The 25,500-nt window shown below is 39.2% G+C and overlaps 1 protein-coding gene across 50 annotated transcripts in view; it reads right to left on the bottom strand.

Moving 5' to 3' along the window:
• Nrcam (neuronal cell adhesion molecule) overlaps positions 1-25,500 on the bottom strand; it is a 295,788-nt gene that overhangs the window by 140,431 nt on the left and 129,857 nt on the right. For all 50 annotated transcript variants that reach the window (XR_001838198.3, XM_063262283.1, XM_063262272.1 and 47 more), the window contains exon 3: positions 12,980-13,036. The gene's annotated coding sequence lies outside the window, so the exon portion shown is untranslated. The remainder of the gene's footprint in view (positions 1-12,979; positions 13,037-25,500) is intronic.

Genomic DNA, 25,500 nt, shown 5'->3' with positions numbered 1-25,500 from the left:
CAGCTAAGAGCAGATATTAAAATTTGTTGTTGGTGGTGGTGGTAGTAGTGGTGGTGGTAAACAGAACTGAAAAACTATGTTGCCAAAGATAGGACAGGCAGGGCTGAAGCCTAGGAGGCTAACAAAAGATTGGAAAGGTCAGAATCTTCAACAATTATTTTTAGTATTTAGTTTAATTTCATGTTATTTTAAATATTCATTTTTAGCATATATTTGTGATGGATTTTTATGTATTTATTATGTATTTTGCAACATTCTTAAAATTTCTAATCCTAGGATACTCTTTGTGGCTATAGGTTTCTAGGGTTCTTTCTTAAGCTGTTGTATATTTGTTTCACAGACCAATAAGTTTTTTTTTTAAATCAAGCAGTTAACTTCTCAAGGAACAATGACTAGCAGCTGCATTTAAAATCTGGAGGGGCTAGAAAGGTGGATCAAAAGTTAAGGGCAATTGCTACTTAGTCAGGAGGACGGGAGTTTAGTTCTCAGTGCCCAACAAACTAAGAGACATTACACAGGTGTGCATTTGATCACTCACATACATACACATAAACAGATAAGAAATCTTTGAAATAAAATGAAATTTTGAGTGATAGAGCATGACTTGGATTTCAGGAAAGATGGGCAGGTGGCCTGATGAAGGAACAAGGTCAAAAAGTTTTGGCAGATTCCAAGACACACACTTGTACTCCCATTCACTGAGGATGCTGAGGCAGGAGGTTGACCCAATCCTGTCTCAACACAAAACAAAACTAGCAAGCTTTCTGTTACTATAGTAAAACAAATAAGTAAATACCCTGTGAGCAAACCATACCAACACTAAACCCCAATAATATCATTTTTGAGACAGAATTAGCTGCAAAAGATATAAGAATTCCCAATACCACTGCCAACCACCATATAAGAAGGGAACACTCCTAACCACATAGCGTTGTTTGGCTTAGAATTTATCTCTTCTTTCCGTAGTGCCTGTTTAGCCTCCATGATGCTCTTGAGCATAAGATGGATATTCAGAAACATGGGTGTAGGGAAACATTTTGACAGCCTTTGGATTTATTATGAACTGTGAAAGGGCAGGAAGGTAATAGCTTTGACTTTTAGAGGAGACATTATTTGTCATGTACCTATGACACAGTGACCAGCACTCCTGAGGCCAAATGCTGCTCTTAGGAACTAAGTAGGCATCTTAGTGGACTCATCTCTTACCCAACCACATGTGTGGTGAAGCCGATGAACTCTGGAACTTGGATTATAGCAACTGAATCTCCACTTTACTGTTTACAAACTCTGTGTACATGGCAAGGTACATGATTTTTTTCACGTGTAAAATAAATAAGTAGCAAATAAATAGTAGACCATTTTGAGGATAATAGGAAATAAAATATACAATGTACTTAGAATAGTGTAGTACACAATAAGCCTTAATAAACAGTGACTATTATTACTGCAATATCGAAGTCGATTTAAAAAAAAAATCCCTGGGAACATGTAATTCCACTCCAAACTTATCATTGCCTAGACACAAATTTAAGTCTTCCCCAAACTTCTGTTAACATAGTTTTGGGAATAGACTAAAAGTAAAAAGAAAGAAGAGTTATATTAAAAAACAAGCACTTAGGGAATAGTTTTATTATTTCTAACTGCTATTGTAATGCTATGTTAATTTTCTTTTATTAAATATTAAAGAAGGGCCATCACTACTGGGAAGAAGTGAAAATATATTATATGAGATTAAACTAATTTGTCTTTATAGAATATAGTGCTAGAGGATCCCAGATGGTGGATGGTATTTTGATAATAAACATCTATTTTCTTAAAAGGATCATTACATCATGCATATGTCAACAAGACAGAAAATAAGGGCAATGCATCCTGGGTGGATTAAGGCCTCTAAAGGAAACACTCTCCTTCTCATTAAATTCTCTAAAGAACAGAAGGGAAACTGTACAAGATTCTTTATAGTCTATGAAGAGAGGTGAAACATCCAACCACAGTGAAGTATATAAAACACAACAGAAGGCAGTGTGGTTTGGGTAAAAGGTGACATAGACTGCAGTGAGTGCACTGTGTAATCTTAGGAACTGGACAGTGGTGCCAGTGAGGTGGCTCACAGGTCACAGATAAAGCAGCCCTGACACCTGCATTTCATTCCTGGAACCCGTAAGGAAAAAACCAGCTCCAGAAAGCTGTCCTCTGACATCCACACCTGTGCTATGGTATACTGACACCCACCTACCCAAAGCACATCAGAGAGAGAGAGAGAGAGAGAGAGAGAGAGAGAGAGAGAGAGAGAGAGAACACAATAAATTAAAAAATTAAAAAAGAAGCCCTATAGACACTAACAAATACTCCCATTCTGTTTATCAAGCAACTGGCTAATGCCAAATTATAAGAGCAATTAATTACAGATGTCGAAGTGCTCCCTGTGTTAGCCAGATGCAGAACAATGCCAAAGAACGTGTGGGAAACAAAGAACAAGGTGGTTTCCTACAACAGAAAGCATTCACAGAAGCTAAAGTATTAATGCAATTCATCAGAAATTAGGTTCTTTACTAGTCAGGTCACTACAGTGACTTTTAGGACTGGATAAACCAAAGAAAATATGACACTGAGGCCATGCGAAGCAATCAAGGACAGCAAGATGTGGGTGGAATGATTTGGGTGAAGGCAGGCAGGGTGTCCTTGTGGAATAGACTGTGCACGGGATAAATAAAAGGCACCTCAAGTCAGATTGGGTGTTTATTTCACTTTATATTTTATTTTTTCTTATTCCATGTAAATAAAAACTAGAAGGGAAATCAGATAATTTTATGTTTGGGGGGAAAATATGACTATTTTTCACTTAGGTGGATAAATAAAAAAATGAATGGACAATAGCGTAAGTGTGATTATGAAATACTCGAATCCAAAATGAAAAATTGATGCATATAATATGTTATTTTGGCACTTAAATTTATAGTCAGATGCACTAGTTGTGCCCGAGTCTGACTAGAAGAGCATATGACTCCCCTCTGCCCTCAGTTCGTCGCTCTGGGGTTGTGTTTTTGAGACTTGTGATTCATCTTCATGCATGCCCTGGGGTTCAACTGCCTTTCATCTTAATAGATCTGAAAGAATTATTAAGATGGAAATGTTTCACAGAAATGCCACTTCAATAATTTGACACATGTCTGACTAAGCACTATGTCCAAACAGGGACCACAGAACCAGAGGAGAGCGAGTGCAGCTCCTTCCTCTTTGTTTGACTCCACCTTATCTGGTTCTAAAGAGATATTGTCTCATTCTTGGTTTAAGAAATGTCCCCTGTGGCAATGGGAATACTGTGCTCTAGTTCCCACTCTCCTTGATTTTGGTAAGTACAATTTTTTAGTTCATATGACTCTTCATAAAAAAAATCATTTGTTCTGAGTTACTTCCACCTAGGTCGTTTGATTAATAACAATTTTTAAAAGACATTTTCTCATTTCTACAACCATCTCTTCTCTTGGGGATGATTGATGCCCCATCTCTTCACATGGGGTCCCTGAAAAAGCGTCTTTTAAAACACATTCCAGTTTGGGGGACATGGTTTGTTGTATGAATTCCAGAAGGCAGAGATGTTTCAGCTAGCATTACCTTATCCCTACATTTACTCCTAGATGTATTCATGTATTTATTTATTTATGACTGATATTGGTGGTCGTCTGCTCTTTCTAATTTCTTTCTCTGAACTACATCTGGAAGCATCTTTCCTTACTTCAAATATAGCCCTAAAGCCTGGAACGTTTCCTGCAACCTAGATATCACCATCCTTTGAACTCTTGGAGCATTTTGGGTTCTACCATGCTACTACAATGCTATTCTATGATTACACACGTATGCGAGCGGTAGAACTGCACATATATACGTGAGAGATGCAAGTAGCCGATGGGCAAGTACCACATCTGTCTGTACTCCCAACAGCTCTCCTTGTTCCCTCTGTAGTATATAAGAAGCAATCAATAATGTCTATTAAAAAGGGTGGCCATAGGATAGGCATTAGATATAGGGTCCATATGTGAGGTTTTAATTTTTGTTGGAGAAGTGCATATAACTTCACAATGAATTTTGATTTTCTCTCAACCAAATTATGAATGGGCCGACCTAACTATGTGCAAGGTTGTTTCACTCATCCAGTGGTCATCAAACACACTATTTGAAAGAGGAAAGTCATTTGACTCTCAGCTGAGGGAATCCTCCTTTGAAAGAAGTCTGGGTTTGGTAATCTGCTCTTCCTGGTGAGGGTTTGCAAATGTCCTAAGTATTGAATTCCTTCACAGATGAAAGCCAAGGCGCTGGAGTAATTAAGACAACTGGATAGAATTAACAAGTACATTCTGATGTAGTGACTTGAAATCCTCTCTCTCACTGAACCTGGAGATTGATCCAAGGAAGGAAAATTCGAGCATCCCAAGGTTCTCAGGAAAATGAAAATGGCTATGAATTTATCACAAAGCTGTGATCAAATATCAAAAGCAAATAAGAAAATTCTGAGAGGAAATTTGAGGGAAGTTTTACACAGAAGTTTTGCGTAGAGAGCAACTGTTTGTGTGAGTTCAATTGCTATTTACAAAGCATGAACTAGGTGCTCAGAGCTCATCAAAGGGCTAGGATGCATTTATGTTTTCCCCTTTATGGCAAAATTCTCCTTATCTTCCAGAACATGTAATAGTTGAATGATTTACTATTTTACATGCCAAATCAACTTGAAGTCTGCTATGTATTGATGCTTAGCTGTATCTGTATTCTCTTACAAGGGATAAATGAACTATTACATAATAAAAAAATGTTTTACAGGACACTTGGAACTTAGTTATATTTTCCAGGTCATTGCAATCATTTAAATCTGGTAGTATTGTCTGGTTATATTTGTCAGTTTTCTTCTTCTTCTTCTTCTTCTTTTTTTTTTTTTTTTTTTTTGCCGCGGGGAACAAAGTTGTTTAGGAAAGTACATTCGCTCTTAGCTACATCATCTCTGTGCTTTATGACTAAATAAATAAATAAAAATAGAAATTACTTGAAACCTTTTCCCTGTGCTTCTTTAGGTTTGACAGTCTTGTACTTTTTATTCTTTCTTTGCCTAACATGTTCTGCAGCCTTCCCTTCCTGAAGCCAACAGCTCTATCAACAAGCTTTTTGTTCAGTACTGGACCAAAAGCAGCACAGAAAAATGGATTAATCATGTTCTCTGCCTCCCTTTGTCCAAACCCATCAATTCTTGTGGAATTCAAGCAAACCAAGAACATGCCTAATTGCTATACGAACCCCCATATATATAGTTACATTGGTGTATTCTCTTTTAAGCATTTCATCCAGTAAAGGTTTTTTGAAAACTCATGGCTGCTTTTACCAGCTGGCCTCCATGTTAACTGTATGATACAAGCATATCATTTTTGCACCTTGAGTCCCAAAGAGAGGCTTAACCAAGTGTCATGGTTAGGGTTCCATTTGCTGTCTTGAAGCAACATGGCTACAAACAAAGGGTTAATTTGGCTTACACTTTCACATCTTAGTTCATCATTGAAGAAAATCTGGACAGGCACTCATACATGTCAGGAACCTAGAATTACAAGCTAATGTAGAGGCCATGGAGGGTGAAGCTTACAGGTTTGCTCAGCCTGGTTTCTTAGAGATCCCAGGACCACCAGTCTAGGGGTGGCACCACTCAAGATTGGCTGAAACAATCACACCAATCACACATTTAGAAAACCAGCCTCTAGGCTTGATCACAGCCCCATCTTATGAAAGCATTTTTTCACTTGAGGATCTCTCCTCTCGGATGACACTAGCTGTGTCAAGTTGACGTAAAATTAGCCAGCGCAACAAAAAAAAAAAAAAAAACACCCCAGGAATTAATGAACACCTTATGTTCTTTCCCATGTCCTTCAGCATTCTGTGAGACAGAGAATGGACATAATGCAATATTTAAAGTAGTGAATTTTAAATGCATGTCATCAAATAACACAAGTTGTGTATTCTATGAACTTCCAAAGAGGACTTTTAGATGGGTTTGAGCTGTTATCTATAGCTAGAATAAAGTCTCCTCTTAACATTCAGAATACCAAACTGTCACTCTTTACCTTTAATGCCAAGAACTAAATGAGATACCTATTGACAACTGTCACTTCTCTGTAGTAGTTTCACACACTAATAATCTACACAGACTCATTCTTGTTCAGGGTGAATTTCTTTGTTTTGCTTTATGCCTTGCAAAAGCAGTCTTTCTGAGTAGCATGGATGATTTCCTCTGTTAAAATACCATCTAGTTGGAGACTACTACCCCTGGATAACTGGGCCATTTCTTCCATGTCCTGTTTTCCTTTTGCCCATTTCAAAAAGGATGCTTTGATTCTTTTAGCACTTTTGCTAAATGATGAGAAAATATTCAAAGTAGCAATAGCATTCTTATGTCCTAAAGAATAAGACATGAGAGACTAAGCGAACTAAACAAAGTCTGATTTATACTTTAACAAGCTATTAGCTGGGCAGAACCATATCCAGGTGAGTATTTTTGGAAACAGTATGAGACAATATGTGGTTTAATGAGGATTCAGTATATAGCAAAAGAATTCTCAACCCTACGGGAATAACTTAGAAATGGAATTGCGCCTAACTGGGCCCATGACTGCCTGCCCAGGGAAGAGTGAGTTTCCAATGAAGACACATGCCCGATTACACGTCTTTCTTATCATTCCACTGCAAGTTTCTTCCTATGACTATTTCCAACATTTTTCTCTCTATAAAAGGTTTGAAAAGAACAGAAATGAAACACAGAACAGGAGTATCCAGAGGGCAAGTAAATGGAGTTAGATGACTAGGAGAGCTTCTCCCTATGAACTTAAAAGTTTTTGGATTCCCAACTATTAGATCAGAGTGAAAATGTCCAAAAATGTATTTTAATATTATAAAGGTTTAAGTTATAAAGGTGCTGGTGTGATATAAACACACAGAAGACCCATGTGCAAATGAACCCGCATGATGAGGCAGCAGCCGGTGAGGAGGCACATTGGACACACCTCAGCTGCGGTGGCAGCTTACGGAGGCATCCTAGGAACACATTAATCAACACATACAAGGAATGCATTAATCAACATGGCTGCGAAGGCTGGCATGCTCTTTTGTTTAACTGTAGCATGCTAAATACCACAGAGCATCACTCTGAATGTGAATTTCCACCCTGCTGCAGAAAACAAAGCCCTTCTCAACATTGGCTCTGTGTACCATATCCTACTCCTCTCTCTGAATAGAAAGCATTCTCTCCCGTGTTTCTAGGAGTTTATAGACTTGCTTGCCACAACAGTCGACCAGAAACAAAGAATCTTTACATAACCACAATGGCTAAGTTAGACAAAAGCTGTGGAACTGTCTTCTGCAGATATGAAAACTTGAATCTGTCCAAGGGTCGTTTTTTTCTTTACCTTTCAAAATGAATGCTGTCACGAAAGGCGGAATAAAACAAAATCAGGCAAAGGAAAACATAATGAATAGGAGGGGGAAGAATCTATTTCTGTATGCAGTCAGTTGTGACGGAAACATACTGTATTACCAGCGGGGGCCTAGACCTGGTCTCCTGCTCCACACTGGGCTTCATTTTCCTCCTGGGTAGTTCCCTAGATAACCTTCTTGTCAGGATTCAACACCCTCCAAAATCAGCCAGGGATGAAATGTCCAGATGCTGGAAGGGAAGGAGCATGATAATATCCTCCAGTACCTAGGCATCTGAGCCTCCGGGCCTCTGGGCCTCAAATACACACAGACCTGAACATGGGACACTTGAAGCATCCCTGCCAGGTATCTCATACCGTCTAATTATTAAAGTTAACTCAAGGATGGTTTGTCATTCATGAATAAGGGGTACCATTTATTATTGTAATTTGAAATCAAGTTTCTTGTATGGGCTAAGTTATTTTAATAGAGCTTACATTTGCTGAGAACGAGGGCCACATCAGGCTGGCTTCCCTCAGTATGGTATACTTTTGTGGGCATTAAAATGTCTCGCAGGTCATTACAGTATACTGCAAAGAATACTGAAGTAGCCTTATCTCATCACCAGCTCTAATTCTGATGACCCTAGACAACATTTAAAAGCTGTAAGCTGGACGTGCAGCAGGAGAAACCAATCTGATCCAGTTGGTATCTGTCATGAGTTCATTGCAAAGGTCACTGAATAGCCGTGCTGTGCTCAAATACTAAGCTGCTGGACGTCTCTCATACTGAAGTGAGTCACATAATCATCTCCTTCCTATTCAAAGCAGATATTTCTCCCTACCAGACTACAGTGGGAGGAGAAAGAGGGATTCGTGCAAGTTGCAGATTGCTTACTGGATACTAACAGCGATTGTCACTATGAAGTTGCAATCCCATCTTTCTCTTCCAGTCACCATTGAATCAGCATGGGCCCAGCTAGCACCCAAGACAAATGCTGCTGTATCTTGAGACACCTTCCAAATGCACTTTCCCAGCTTTCAGAAATGGTTACAAGACTAATTAGAAAGAAGAATGGAAGAGGGATAGGGCAGGCTATCCCTGAGTCCCAGAAGAATCAAGAAGAAAAGGGATGCAATTAATAAAGGTGTCTCAATTACCGATGCCACTCCAGAGATAAGTCTCAGAAAATGTATTAGAATTCAGCCTCCCTGTGGAAGCACTGCACATGAAATTTAATATAATTTTATATAATTTCAAGACACATGGCGTTGCTTAGACTTCACACAGAAAGGAACAGAGGGATTAATGGGGCGGGAGGCTTAAGAAAAGAGAGGGATGGCAGAGTAGGGCTAGGAGGAGTTTGGGGAAAAGAATAACTAACACTGAAAAGCCACATGGAAACTACCATTTTATAAGAGTCCTAAAAATAGGGCTGGAGAGATGGCTCAGCGGTTAAGAGCACCCGACTGCTCTTCCAGAGGTCATGAGTTCAATTCCCAGCAACCACATGGTGGCTCACAACCATCTGTAAAGAGATCCGGTGCCCTCTTCTGGTGTATCTGAAGACAACTACAGTGTACTTATATATAATAAATGAATAAATCTTTAAAAAAAAAAGAGTCCTAAAAATAATCTCATAAAAAATGTTTAATTGGATGTGGCTAGGAAGATGGCTCAGTGATTGAGTGCACTTGTTCTCACAAAGGACGTGGGTCCAGTTGCAGAACTCACAACCACCATTAATACCAATTCCAGTTTCAAGGATCTGGCAAACTCTTCTAACCAACATTGTCATCAGACATATATGTGGTGTACACACACACACACACACACACACACACACACACACACACACACACACACTTATATGTGGGCTAATATGGTTTAATGAGGACTCAATATTCAGCAAAAGAATTTTCAACCCTATGAGAATAACTTAGAAATGGAATTACCCTGGCCCTTGGCTGGGCTCCTGAATCACTGCCCAGGGAAGAGTGAGTTCCCAATGGAGACATAGGCCTGATTACACATCTTTCTAATCATTCTCCCTAAGGCTATATATGGTAGCGTAAATCTTATAGGAGTGACCAGTTGTTTTCCAATGGTATGTAAGGGTTACCTCACAGGAGGAAATGCATGCCTGGAGCTGTAAGTTGGGAGACAAAAGATGATGATGATGGTGGTGGTGGTGGTGGTGGTGGTGGTGGTGGTGGTGGTGGTGGTGGTGGTGGTGGTGGTGAAGATGGAGAGTTTTTATGTCCTAGAGATGAACCTATTACTACCATCTTGCTAAATGTGCACAGTATCAAACTATCCTTTAAATTTATATCTCTCTATCTTCAGAGTAATACAGCTCTCAGACTGCATCAGGAGAAGTTTCTCAGTGTAGTGGACAGCGGTTAACTCAGAAACTCATAATTTGTCAAAGGGTGGAAAGTAAGTGTCAGTGGAGTGTCATATATAGCCTCTTTCCTGCCACGACTTAGGAGACCAGTGCAGAAGACGAGAAAAATTATAAGAGCCAGAGGTCAGGGAAGACCAGAGCAAAATTGTGTCTTCTGAACATGAGAGGACTATTGCACTTGTGAAATCAATAGGAGTTGCTGTTGCCTGCCACAGGATCAAGCCAGTCAATATTCCAGCATGCTATGGGATGAGCTCACGAGTACCATCCTAGCTGAAATGCTATCGATGGGTCATGGATTCTGAAGGAAGAAGACTCCGCTTTAAAGGTATAGCATCTGACAGGTCAACTATACTCCGGTGGATGGACAGCACAAACACGACTGTGGGTTATTCTTTTAAAAGAGGACACAGTTAGGAGGAGGTGGCAAAGAACTGTTAATCTAAGAACAGTTAAGGGGAGGAGCGAGAGGTGATTGTGATCAAAATAAATTATAAAAATTGTCAGATAAATAATCAAATAGTATATGTATATGCATATATAACATGTATTCATTTACTGAAAATGGGCAAGGAAGCTGGGCAATACACAGGTGGAAGAACAGATTATTACTCATTGCAACCATCAGGCTTCAAAAGAATGCTGCCTGCATGGAGAGTAGCTCATCTGGGAGATGCTCACTGTGACCACGATAGAGGGAGAACTCATGTGCAACGCTGTCATTTAGTTCAAATCTGGATCTGGGCACTTTGTGCTTCCTGACTTTGATTGGTATCTAATAACATGGGATAAACTTCTCAGCTTTAGAAAGATCCTTTCATTGTTGGGTAGTATTAAACTTATGTTCTTATTCAGGTTTCCCATTAAAATAGTCGTTTCCATTTACACATCAACTGAAATATAAAAGCAGATCTTCCTTTCAGTTTATTACCCATTGAGAAGGTGAGTACCCTTCTCATATGATCAACAAACAACAGAGTTTCACAAGTCCAAGCGAAGAAACAGCTTTCAAGTCACCAACAATCAGACAATTCTAAACGCCTGTTAGACTGCTAGAGTTTTCCTTTTTCACAGCCTGCCAAGTGTGAACAGTCTTTAAGATGCATGGATTCTCCTTCCCATGCAGCAATGTAGCCACATGGTGGAAACTACTTTTAAGGGCGTGATTGCAGTAATGTCCTGCTCTTTACATTGGCAGCTTGAAGAAAGTCCACCATTTGTGCCTCACTTTCAAATAAGAGAAGAATGTAGACTCTCCGTGGAGAACACTTACACATTAGGGTAAGTGATAAATCTGTTTATATTCAAGGGGACACGAAGAGACAGGAAAGATCTGGGAGGAGTGTCGACTTCCCAAACAGTCCAGAATTCTGGCATCTTATGTCTTTCAGACACCACAACACATTAACGATTGTGGGAATCTCAACTGAAAAGTAAGTTGCTGTACTGCCTGCCCTCCTCACCCCCCACAACTTTCTTAGTCTAATGTCAGAGGCACTGGCTGAATAGCCTGGGGACATTCTGAACACAAGCGTGCTTTAGAATTTTTGGGAAGTTTCAGCCTGTCTTTGTGAGGCGAGGGAGAAAAATTGGGAAGATTCTCTGTGTTCGGTTTTTGGCCAGATGAGTCCATTCACAAAGACAAAAATGAGATATTTCATCAGCTCTCGCTGCCTGCCAAACGAAAGTTCTCATTAGTCACTTAAAAGGCCAGCCAAACAGATCAGCAAGTATGTATTGAGAAAGGTGAAATCCAGCCTTCTCGCTCCCTTCTCTAGAAGACAACAGATTCTTAAAACCAACTATCTTTTTAAACAACAAGAAAGAAAAAGTATCATATCCTGCCAGGAAAATCTCCTCAGAGCTAAGCCACAATATCTTAGTAGATGGGAAAGCACTCAGGTGATCACTGCATCCTTCATGTTCAACCTCACGTGACCCTCAGGATCGCTTGACGTACCTTGCGTTCTGGTATTAATCCTCATTCATTAGGAATTACAGCCTAAAAGGAAGCACTTGCTTTCTTTCTGCGTCTCACAACCAACATGCCACAGACTATTTACAAAAGTCTGGATATTATCACAAGCAATATTAATTTCCGTGCCACTGGTTTTGGGGTCTCTGGTAGTATTTTAGAATACCACGAGAATCCATCACATGAAGTCGGTTTCCAGACAACACGATGATAACAGATTCAGTTGGAGGCATGAATCATTTCCTCTTAATTACTAAATGACATCTCAATAGATCAATCCTTCTCCAGAACAATGGGCAAAACATGCTGGAAGGATTTTGTTACCTCAAAATCTTGCATGCAATCTTCTTAATTAAACTGCATGAGAATTCATTTGTTTAACGAAACCTATGAAGTATGGAACCAGACATCTGAACAATGGGAGCCTTATAATTCTTTAAGAGAGCTCTTGTTGGTTGAAATCTAGTTCTCTGAACTATGTTCCTGATTTCCACTCAAGATATTTTTCACCAAGTAAAATACACTACAATAAATGGCCTTTCAGGAGGCCACACAGACCCAGCAGGGTCTGTTCTGGAGTTGGTAATCCTACATGACACAAATGCCGTGGGATGTGCAATGTGAACAGTGGGAAACAGGGGGTAGGAAAGGATTTGCCAGACAGAAGACAAGCTTCAAAATAACATTTAAACTCTCAGAACTGACCTCATTATTTCGAGATATAAGAAAAACAGGATGCCATATTTTCAGGTTTTTGATATATGAACACATCCAATAAAAACAATTTTCTTATTAATAGCACCCTATAATTTTTATCCTTCAGTTACTTCAGGAATTTTCTTTTATGAACAGTGCTATTTTCTGTGCTTAAAGAGAAATGTTTGAATAAAGCACAAACATTACTTCTATACAATGAATAGAGACCAAGGCTTGTTTCTTCTCTGTGTATTGATCTACCCTCTTTGACAAGTGAGATGATAAATGTCTCCGCATTTGTATTCGCCCTTCCTGCCTTTTATCATGCTCTCTGATGAAAAGTATCAAGCAGGATGCTACTCTTACACAGTCACGTTTAATGGCATAATTCCCTTTACAATCTTAAATATTGTAAAAATAAAAAATGCACATCCTACCTTTGAAGTAGGTTTCCTTACCTGATGAAGTGATATTTCTTTTTAATTCCTTAAGCGAAAGGTTGTCTTAGCATTGCTCTGTGGATAGAAAAGTGGGGAAAATGTTAATAAGACATCAGTTGCCATCAATCACAGTAGATTGCCAATAAGTTAACAGAGTCCCTGATGGGACACACAATTGCAGAGAGAGCCCTGCAAGGAAGACAAATTATGAATACATTTGCCAAAACATCTCTCTGTTGATTTCTATCAAAAGTGACACGAGAGAGGTGACGAGGGTGACTATACATCACATTAATGGATTCTAACCTGAAGAGTCAGTCTGAATCCAATTTGGAGATAGACAATTGTTTAGATAGACAGAAATACAGACAGCTGGCAGACATATAAACAGACAGGCAGACAGATGGGAGGACGGACAGACAGGGTGGGTAAATACTTCCTGGCTGTGAGCATTCTATTGGTAGTTAGGTTTTCTATTTAGGAACATAGGAATTCTTTTGCCTAAATTTGTAGGTCCTACCTCTCAGTGCGGATCATCAAGAGCTGAGAACAGCTAGAATTGGAGGAGAAAAATCACACCTATACCAATGTAAAAGTTCAGTCACAGACAGTCCCTGACTCTCTGATCCACAACTCCTCTTCTCTGCAAACCTCAGCCTTCCCTAAGCAAATATTCCAGAGAAGAGTTAGCCAGGAAAGGACACCCTGGATGAGAAACAGAGCAATCACCCTGAGCACATCACATCATAGCCTTCAGACAAGTGATTCAATGCCGCCCAAGGTCTCCTAAGGGAGCATTTGTGTCTTCTTGGACTTGGTATTTTTGAAAACAGAACTCGCACTATGGACCACTGAAACATCTTTCAGAGAAGAGAAACAAGTATCAATTCAGTCACCCTGGGCTGCAGTCAAATGTTAGGACACCATGAATCGCAAAATGACTCCAGAAATAAAGTAAAAAAGGCCTACAGTGAGTTCAGCTGCTCCAGTTTATGCATGGGTTATGAAATTTTATGTCTTAAATTTAAAAAAAATCTTCACCTCACACGTAAAGCTATCTTGATTTTCTTTTTATTTAATGCACTATTATCAGGGCAAAACCTTAGTGTTTTGAAAGTCAGTGTTTCTTGGAATTAAACTCAGTTTGAAAGTAATAAACATTTTCTTTCCTTAACATGTGATAACTACATAAAAAAAGAAAAAGAACTTCTAATGGTATGCCAGAGTCTATAAAAAACTCGAAACTACAGCTTCAGAAACAGCTCAATAGATACGTTTAAGCATATATATAAATACATATGCCTATGTAGCTATGTAAGGTAAAAGAGTAGAAATTTTAATTCACATGCTGATGGGGCCACAGCTGGAAATATTAGAAGCCTCTACAAAATATTATAGAATACTGTGAGCTTTCAGACAAAGGCATACTTCATTCTACAAGATGACTTTCCACTGGAGGACCACTGACTAGAAACTTAAAGATGAATAAGAAAAGCATTCTGCATAGACAGACCATAAGGTACAAAGTAAATAGCAAGGACAAAGTGTAGAGAATCTACCAACAGAGCGGTGAAACCTCAGGGACAACAGAGAGGATGGAGAGCTGGTACCTCAGACATCCTCGGGCTGTAGCTAAAAACTGGGGAGTTAAGCAATGAAAGACATGTTGATGAAAGTAAGGGTTTTTTGTTTTGTATTTTTGAGATGTGCTACTCAACAGCCAATGAGATGCTACTGTGGCCCAGACTCTGTCCATACAACAAGTTATACATCAATTCAGTGCAGGCCTGTAAACCTCGTATTTGGGAGGTTGAGGTAGGAGTTGACAGAGAGTGGCAAAACAAAGACAGGATTAGAGGCAGTCAAGGGCAGAGGGTAAAGCTTCAGGAAGGCTTCATATGCACCTATTCTAAGGTTGCCAGGAAGAAGGATACAGCCTTCATTGGGAGCTCTCCATGACGTTTACACATCCAGGCACTTACACTTTGAACACAGAGTTCAAAGCCACTGAGGTTCCCCATGACATCTCTGTGGATTAGGGCTGAGTCTCCATGGTTCCTATCACAATGTCTTCTGTGGCTTTCCTGACAAGTGGCCTTTGTGCAAAACACTTCACAAAAGTATGAAAATGCTGCAATATAGCTTAGGAAAAAAATGGCTTTGAATAGAGATGTTAGGTGAGATAAGGAAGGAATAAGATAGTTTTGATAGCATGTCAATTGTTGTTTAAATATAATTTATGCAAGGCTAGATGCTCTGACAAGAGTCCATATTCAATCTTGCATACGTGTGGTTCCAAGGTAGTATGGGGAAAAGATTTCATCCTACTGTTTGTGTATTAGCAACAAGCCACATCTCAAGCCTCCTATGGCAATTTCAAACTCCAAGCAAGGACCACAAAAATAGTACATATTAATTGTGCTACCGTGCCAATAATTATGCCAAACATTCCTAGGAAGTGAATTCTTGTTACATTCATCACTCTTGTGGTGACAACTGCACCCGTGACTTGCATCACTTGGAAACACATTTAGGTCAGCAAAATAGGGTAATTCATCATCGCTATGGACCGTTTTACCAATAACCAGGTAACAACTTAATTTACTTTTCCAAAATGCAATCAACTTATCGTATTAAACAAAACTAATCCTAAGTCAAAAGGTCAAGGGAAAAAAGTTGATGCATTTTAGAGGTAGCCTTCAGAGAAGATGAATGACATCCTGGCGAAAAGCAAATGCAAAGGCCATGGCATGCATAATAAACCAGTTACAGTAAAAGGGAGTCAATGGTATTTAGCAAAATTGCAATAATTTAGAAAAAGTAAATACTTGCCATAGCCACTTTGCCCTAAAGTAAACTGTTATTGATGGACGTATTTTTTTTTATTTTTACATCATTTTTTGGTTTGTTTTTAAAAATGAGAATTCACAGTATTCAATGTAACTAAAATCTATTATTGCATACACTATTAGGCAAGAATTATCTGCAAGTGTGGACACTCCTGATATTTGCTTATGCTTTGTGGTATAATTATGAAGGCATTATAGAGCGTTTAGAGGTTGACTTCTATAAGTTGGCATCCTTTCTGACGTTTGACCCGTCACACCAATTTTATTTTTCAGAGCCTTGTTCATTTTATGTGTGAGCATTGTACCTGAATGGATGTGCACCAATTATGTGGCTTGTGCCCGTGGAGGTCAGAAGAGGGGATCGGATCTCTGGGAACTACAGTTATAGATTGTTGTGAACCACAGTGCTGGTACTGGGAATCAAACCCATGCCATCTGTAAGGGTAACAAATGTTCCTAAGCACTGAGCCATCTCTCCAGATCCCATTTTGCTCTTTTATGCATACAGAATGGTAGTAACTTACAATTTTAAAAATGTCTTTGAATAAATAAAAAAAATTAAAAAATGTCTTTGGCTTTGCCAAAAGCTTATTGCATAATCTTAGGCTAATCCCTGGACATTTCTTTTAAATTTTCCTGCTTTAGACAATTCAGATTGAACTTGGGGTGGATTTGTACATACTAACTGGGGAGGAAAAGATCCCCATTAATTTGATTTTTCTCATATGCTTCTCCAGTGTATGTCTGCCATACAATAGCCAATTTTGCCATGGCACAAAGCCAAACTAATCTTGAAGCCTAATTCTCTCCATTTCAGCATCTATAAAAATCACATTTCAAACAACAGATAATATACTCTACAATAAAAGTTTTCCCAAATGTCTCCAGGAGAGGCCCTCTTTCAACTATAGCATTGCTTAGCTGGGGTTTTGGAGACACTGGGTGCTAACTTCAAGCCACAAGTTTACTACCAAATTCATTTTACTGTTGTAAATTTGGTGAAATTGTTGTGACTGAGGGCTAGCTCCATGACTTTTGAAAAGTAAGAGTGAACCAGAGTTGGTGGAGCACACTTTTAACTATGGGAACTCTGGAGGCTAAAGAAAAAGGACCATGATTTGAAGTCTATCCTGGGCAACTTAGTGGGACTCTATTTCAAAATAGAAATAAAAGGAGTCTAGGGAGGCGGCTGGGAGATAGGTCAGCAGTTAAAGTGCTTACTACACAAGCAAGGGAAACTGGAGTGAATTCCTTGACCCGATTCAAAAGCAAGAATCTACTCTGCAAAAGGCCAGACAGTTCGCTTGTAATTCTAGCTTGAGAGCAGAGAGGGAGCCCCAGGCAAGTTGAAAGTGACACTATCCAGATTAGAAAGCTCCAGGTTTGATTCAAAGATCCAGCCTCAAAAACAATAAGGTGCAGAGTCATTGAAGAAGACTCTTAACTGTATGACATTTCCCCAATCAGGAATTTGTCATAATATGCAGCTTTGGCTCCCACAAAGCCAGCACATGAGGAATACAATTAAACCTAACATTAAACTCTGTCTTCATTGATCCTATGTCTACAATTAACAGAATCTGATTTCACTAAAAAAAAATATTAAAATTAAAATTGGTGTATTCAGAACAGCAAAGCAACAAAGATTTAAGCACTCGAATGAGTGCCAATAGAAACAAAGTAGTTTTATTTTGCCTAGGGAAGAAAGTGCTTAAAGGAAACTAGTTAAATGTCAATAACTATATCCTAAATATTTTATACAGCACAGTAGTGAGGAATGATTTTTCAACTTCACTAAATACATGGTGCACATGCGGACAAGAGGCAGATTTGGGGTGGGGTGTAGAGGGAGAGGGAGAGAGAGATTGATTCATATGTCTGTGTCTGAGCAAATGGGGCTGACTCAATGTAGCCATGGAGAGAATACAGTTCAGCAGATGGAAAGGGACCTAGAATCCCACCCTTCTAATAAGCATCTTCAGATGGGTCTGGTGCAATAGACCGTGTCCACGCTGGAAAGATATCTTTAGGACAATTACTCAATAGTGTATATGGCGCTTTGTGAGTCTGCCAATTTTTCTTCCTAGAAGGAAGTAATATTCAGGAAGCTTCTCATCCAAAGAAGGAAGAATACAAGCAGCTTGGGTGTGGAAGTTAGGAAACTAGAAGCAGGCTGCTGGTGAAATTCCTGTGGAGAGATGTAAGCAACATCTATCCCTCCTTCCAAGGTCCCAAGACAAACTGAAGCACAATTCATCAAAGATCACTCTGGAGAACCACGAGATCATTAGGCTTAATTACAGAGCATAAGTAAGAGGTTACCACAGTGTGAGTGCCCCCCACCAACAAAACAAACAAAACCACACCAAGAAGGCATTAGCCAGCAGGGATGATGGTTTTTCCTGGCCCCATAGATGGAACCCTCTCCCTCTATTCTTCCTGCATTCTAGTTCTTCCCTGCGGTTATGTGTAATTAAGATGGCTTCCATACTGGTGTGCAAGTACTGGGAGAAAGTGGCTGGATATTCAGGTGAAGGTCCTTCATCAGCAGATGTTAAACTTCAACAAGTTGAACTTCCAAAGATAACAGCTGTTTGGCTCAGAGGGTGGTAGTTCTGTCTAACATAGGCCGTTGACATGATGGGGTGCACTTGATGGGAGAAGAGGAAAATAGAGGTGGTTGATAGAAAGGAGGAGCAGTACTGGAAGCAGAAGAGCCTAAGCAGGTACTGGAATGGACAGGCTAGGGAAAGGAGAGGCCCCGGGAACATCTTACCAAAATGTAGGCATGAAGAAGCTGGGAAATAACCTTGCGATCCAACTTTAAAAAAAGTAAAATAAGAGGAGATAGTAGAACATGTGTGATAGGAAATATCAGGAAGAGAATACTAAGAGCTGAAAGTTAAAGTAAGAATGGGAACAGGGTGGGAAGAAGAGGAGTATGGAGGGGCTAACCAGAACTAATGATATATGAAGAAGCCTTGTAGAGTTCCACCAGTTTGTAAGGAAATTAACAATACATTTTTTCAGCTTTACCCTTTTATTAAAATAGATTCTTTTTTCATACACTGCATCCTGATTAGTTTCCCCTCCCTCCACTCCTCCCAGTTCCTCCCCCCATTCCCCTCCCATCCAAATCCACTCCCTCTCTGCCTCTCATTAAAACAGAACCAGCTTCTAAAAGATAACGACCAAATCAAACAAAATAAAATGTATTTCAAAGGAAAGGAGTTTGAATAAAAGTAAATAATGGTGCTCCCAGAAGATATGAGTTATTAAGATTAAAATCTCAGTGCCCAGAGCAGGTCAGTGAGGCCCCGGAGGTACCCAATAGAATACAGGCTATTGTCCTTGTTTTTGGTTCCCTGCCACAGCTAGATGATAAGATTCCATTTTGGAAGGTACCATATACTTTGTTTGCATGACAGAGAAATCAATTTTAACTGACCCAGAAACTCTCTCTCTCCCTGCTGGCTGGCTTTCACTGTGCTCAGAGTTGCTTTGTAGACCTCTGAGGGAGAAAAGGCATCATTGGTCATAGCCAGCACTAGAACCTGCTGCAATTATGCTAGGATGTGCCTAGTGGTATAATAGGGGCATGAGTGATTAAGGACATAATCAACTGCTCTCTTGATTGTATTTCAGGCCTGCTCTGTGGAGGCGCAATCCTTGCCTGATATTATGAAGTCAAAACCTGTGGCTATGGAAGTCATAACTCCCAAGGGGCAGTCCTATTGATGTTTTCTAAATGTTTATATTGTCAAACTGCCTTATAAATATTAATGTTTATAACACAGAGTTCCACTGGTTTCACCCTTGGTCAGAGAAGCTTCTCTTGTTGCAGTGGGTAATGATCATTGATGAGGTTAAGTGAGGTTAGAACACCTATATCAACCTCCCCAAGGTTCAGGGAACATCGTAGAAGAGGGACAGAAAGAATGTAAGAGACAAAGGATGGGAAAGTGTGCTATGACATGACATGGGCCTGCACAAGATCAAGCCAGATAAAAATCCCAGTATGAGGGGGAGCTCATGAGACCCCATCCCTGACTGAGTTCATGACTGCTAGAGACAGGGAGTCAATTTTCTTTAGAACTGTGGCCTATGGCTCAGTGGATGAGCCATGTCCATGCACAGAAGGACAGTACTAATTGGATCAGTAGGTTAAAGGCTAATGAATTAATTTTAAAAAATTTAGATTACATGTTTCAGCTCTGGGAATTTAAATAAGATATGGTCCCAATATTTAAGTAAATAACAGTTTTGAGAATAACCATAGATGTTTATCTGCATGTGGGCATGAGTAGATGTGGAGGAGGCGGAGATGAGTGGGGACAAAGATGACCTCTGATTATGACCTGGAGATAGGACCTCCTTCATGGGTGAGCAAATGAACAGAAACCGCAATCCATCTTGGATATCTTTCAAGTAATGCAGTCTTCAGACAATTATACTATCAACCAAAGCATTAGAGCCACCAAGAGAAATGGGCACATCCAATTCTGTTCAGGTAGCAAAAACAGTTTATATATTTATATTTAAAACATACAGTCTACATGTAATGTATCTTAAAAGGGAAGGTGTGTGTGTGTGTGTGTGTGTGTGTGTGTGTGTGTGTGTGTGTATTTAGTGTGTGTGTACACCCATGTGTATAGGGTAGAGGTCAACTTCTGATATCATTCCTGTGGAGATATCCACCTTACATTTTGAGAATGGGACTCTTGTTAGGACCTGGGGCTTGATGATTGGCCAGGTTAGCTGGTCATTACTTCCCAGGGATCATCCTATTCTCTATCTCCCCACACAGATACCACAAGTGCACGTCACTGTGCCCAGCTTTTTACATGGGTTCTTTGGATTAAACTCAAAGTTTCATAGGCAAACACTTTACTAACCATGCTACCTAAAGAAAAGATTCTAAGGCAAACAAAATGTGTTTTATAAAGTCACACTTATGTGGGAAGTTATTATTTAACAGCAATTTAGATCTCAGATAATGAAAATGTTCTGCAAATGTAGTGGATGATCACATAACAGTGTGAATATACTTAATGCTTGTGACTGTACAACTCAAATGATTAAAATAAATTTTGTGGTTAGACATTAAAGAAACCACAATAAAAGAAACCACAGCTACAAATTCTCAAGCTTGCACGTTAATAAAAACAATGTAATGGCTGCAGGAAAATATTCACTTTACACCACACACTCCTCCATCAATATTTTTAATGTCCTTTAAAAAGTCAAGAAAACATTAGCTTCTCCAACACAACTCCTGGGCAACTACTGTGGCTTAAGCACTGTATGGACCGAGGATATCTGAATGAAGAGAACAGAGAAGGTTATCCCTTCGCAGATCATTTGCTAATTCACCTTCTCACACACCATCCACTATGAGATAACTACCATTTGTCCAGCTCTACATGGGGCGCCAATACAGTGGTGAATGAGCAATAAAGGCCTCTTTGAACAGACTTTTCCTGCATCAAGAAGCTTCTAACTCAGTGCAAGAAACAGACACTGGTCAACACATCCTAGCACTGGGAACGAAGAAGCAGTACTAAAAGCTACCAACTGAAGAGTGAAGCGAATTCTGGGTGGGTATGAACACAGGAGAAGCACAGGGAAGCATTCAGATGAAAGGCAGAATTTGGGATCCTGAAGAATTATCATGGTCAAGTAAGAAACTGAAACAGACTTCTAATTGTTCATTTGTTAGTGTTCATCAAAAATGTTAAGATCCCATTATATAACCTACTAAAAGCTGAATTTTATTAAGGGTGACTTACTTGGACTTGTGAACCTAGTCAGTTACGTTGCATATATTTGTGGTGGAAAAAGTACAGTGGAAGTGTTTGAACAAATAAAGTGTATTAAACTTCACAAATCCTGAATATTTAGTCATCTTTTGCTGACACAAAAGGTGACAAAGAGACATTTAATTACTAAACTAATTTGATTAGCATTTAAGGACTTGAATCAATGGGCACACATTAGTAAGATTTCAACCCTCAAAATACAGTTATCCTTAAATACTATTTAAATGAGGAAAAACACTGACTCAAAATATCATGTGCTAAGAGAAGATAGATATGGTATAAAATGAAAATTCTACTTTTTAAATTTTTAAATAGATAAATTCTAAGACACCCCCCCTGTGGATGCTTGTAACATAGGCTAGTAATACCCCCATGTACACAGGGCCTCCTTCACTATTTGAATGAGATTTGTTCCAGCTCTCTGTGCAAATGTCAAAATGCAAGGATACAAAGATCTTTTTATATTTTATATAAAAATAAAAAATAAAATTTGGACATAGTCTGCCACATCCTCCCGAACTCTTTAAATCACTTCTAGATAACTTAGAATACCCAATGCAAAGAAAAGCTATGCAAACAGTGCCTGTATTCCACTGCCTAAAAAAGACTGACAGGAGGACAGTTGTACATGCTCAATAGAGATAACTATTGAAAAAGAGCATTTCCATCCATAGTTGGTTGAATTTAAGGGTTCATAGTAGATGAATATGGAAAAGTAACTGTACTGTCTATTCTCTTAACATGTATCTTTGATAAAAAAAAATTTTAGTTTAGAAAGTTAGTACAATAAAAGATTTTCAATAATGACTAATTGTCAGGTGGGAGAGAAGCCTCGGTGGTTAAGAGCACTGGCTGCTGTCTTTTAGAGGACGTGGGTTCAATTCCCAGCATCCACATCCAACACCCTCTTCTGGTGTCTGCAAGCTCCAAGCATGCACATGGCACACAGCCATGCATTCAGGCAAAACATTCGTACACAGAAAATAATAATAGTTAATCGTAAAGCTTAGAAAGTTACAGCTATATGATGTAATAAAAATTATTACAAAAGCATGAATTGCTTATTTCTAGACATCTCCTTTCAATATTTTTCAGTCGACTTTGGAGAGATGAACCCTTGGAACATGAACCCAAAGACTGGGTGGAGCTACTGAAGTCAGGATGACCACATGAATAGTAACTTATGTAAACCTTCTGTAAGCAAGTGACAGAAGGGTCTGCGGATTTCAAACACAGAATAAAATAAAAGAAAGGACTGAAAGAGCTGAAGGAGCCTGAGACCCCATATGAACAACAATGTCAACCAACCAGAGCTTCCAGGAACTAAACCACTACCCAAAGACTATACATGGACTGACCCTGGGCTCCAACTGCATGGGTATCAATGAATAGCCTAGTAGGGGCACCAAGGAAGCCCTTGGTCCTGCCAAGGCTGGACCCCCAGTGAATGTGATTGTTGGGGGGAGGGCGGTAATCGGGGGAGGATGGGGAGGGGAACCCTATATAGAAGGGGAGAGGGAGGGCTAGGGGGATGTTGGCCGGGAAACCGGGAAAGGGGATAACATTTGAAATGTAAATAAGAAATAACCAATTTAATAAAGAATAAATAAATAAATAAATAAATAAATAAATAAATAAATAAAAGAATCAGGAATACCAAGCTTTACATGTCCTCAGATGACCAGACCTCTAAGTAGCACATCACAACTGCACACCAGCAAAGCTCAGCGGCATTTCCCAGACTTGACCTATATAATTTACATAATTCACCTTTTTATCAATTTCATTTATTCAGATCTGCCAATCTTCCTTCATTTCCTGACTAAAGTATTAAATGTGTATAGTCAGATGTCTGTTTACAGATGCTTCAGCCACATCTTATTATCAAGAACCCAAATTCCCTTGGTTTTATGCTCCCTTAGAGCTACACCCTCCTCCCTAAGAAAGTTCCACCACCATCCCTTTCTGAGATGAGTCTCATGAAGACGTAAATTTCAAAATTTAATACAATTTATTTCAAAATGTGGCAATGTGATTACTCTATCAATTTGTGTTCATAATTGGATTTCAAAACTTTCAAACTTTTCATGTGGAACACTCTTCTTTCAAAACTTTAGATGAACATTAAAATGCTAAATTAGATGATCCTTTTGCACCGCAGCTGCAGCTTGTATTCTAGTATGTTTATTTGTACTGTTGTTTGTATTGATATGACAGTAAAGACAGGTAACAGTGTAGTGAATCAGCTTTCGGAGCAGCAGACAGGTGACTGAGTGTAACCCCCCTTAAAAGAAATGGGGAGAAAAAATTCATTGAAAGAATAATTTGCCTGTGAGTTCCTGTTGTCACTAGGAGTGAACAAACCTCCTTCTATAGAAAGAATGGGAAGAAGCCGAAAAACTCTTTCCAGCATTTGGTTCAAGATAAGATGCATCTTCTTCAAAGCTGACAAATTATTTGGGGCCCACACTTATTTGAAATGCTCTACTTTTCCAGTCTCCTTTTTTATTTCAATGTGAACTTATAAGCAGGCCCTTTGGTTTTGCATCTCCTCACAGCTTCCTATTTAACGTGCTCATTGAGCTGAACTTGAAGTCTTTCATAGGCCATGCTAGAAGGAAAAAAGAAAGGCACCCAACAGAAAGGAGGGAACACGAGTTTGAATTTGAACTTCTCCCATGTTTCCATAACATTGACTAGAACCAGGGTCTGCTCACCAAGGATTTTGTTTCTATTTCTTAAACACCCATGCAATTATCTATGTATAGATTTTTAAATTTTAGTCATATGGATTTCTTTTGAAACCGAATGGGCCCAGACCCGGTGAGAGAGAGACCCAATGAAAGACCCAAAGAAAGAAATTAAAAACTTTTTAGAATTTAATGAAAATGAAGGTACAACATACCCAAACTTATGGGACACAATGAAAGCTGTGCTAAGAGGAAAACTCATAGCGCTGAGTGCCTGCAGAAAGAAACAGGAAAGAGCATATGTCAGCAGCTTGACAGCACACCTAAAAGCTCTAGAACAAAAAGAAGCAAATACACCCAGGAGGAGTAGAAGGCAGGAAATAATCAAACTCAGAGCTGAAATCAACCAAGTAGAAACAAAAAGGACCATAGAAAGAATCAACAGAACCAAAAGTTGGTTCTTTGAGAAAATCAACAAGATAGATAAACCCTTAGCCAGACTAACGAGAGGACACAGAGAGTGCGTCCAAATTAACAAAATCAGAAATGAAAAGGGAGACATAACTACAGATTCAGAGGAAATTCAAAAAATCATCAGATCTTACTATAAAAACCTATATTCAACAAAATTTGAAAATCTTCAGGAAATGGACAATTTCCTAGACAGATACCAGGTATCGAAGTTAAATCAGGAACAGATAAACCAGTTAAACAACCCCATAACTCCTAAGGAAATAGAAGCAGTCATTAAAGGTCTCCCAACCAAAAAGAGTCCAGGTTCAGACGGGTTTAGTGCAGAATTCTATCAAACCTTCATAGAAGACCTCATACCAATATTGTCCAAACTATTCCACAAAATTGAAACAGATGGAGCCCTACCGAATTCCTTCTACGAAGCCACAATTACTCTTATACCTAAACCACACAAAGACACAACAAAGAAAGAGAACTTCAGACCAATTTCCCTTATGAATATCGACGCAAAAATACTCAATAAAATTCTGGCAAACCGAATTCAAGAGCACATCAAAACAATCATCCACCATGATCAAGTAGGCTTCATCCCAGGCATGCAGGGATGGTTTAATATACGGAAAACCATCAACGTGATCCATTATATAAACAAACTGAAAGAACAGAACCACATGATCATTTCATTAGATGCTGAGAAAGCATTTGAC

The sequence above is a fragment of the Rattus norvegicus genome, chromosome 6 (assembly GCF_036323735.1).
Source record: "Rattus norvegicus strain BN/NHsdMcwi chromosome 6, GRCr8, whole genome shotgun sequence".
NCBI classification, from domain to species: domain Eukaryota; kingdom Metazoa; phylum Chordata; class Mammalia; order Rodentia; family Muridae; genus Rattus; species Rattus norvegicus.
Note: the sequence above shows the minus strand (reverse complement) of the source record. Positions and strands in the feature narration are given on the sequence as shown.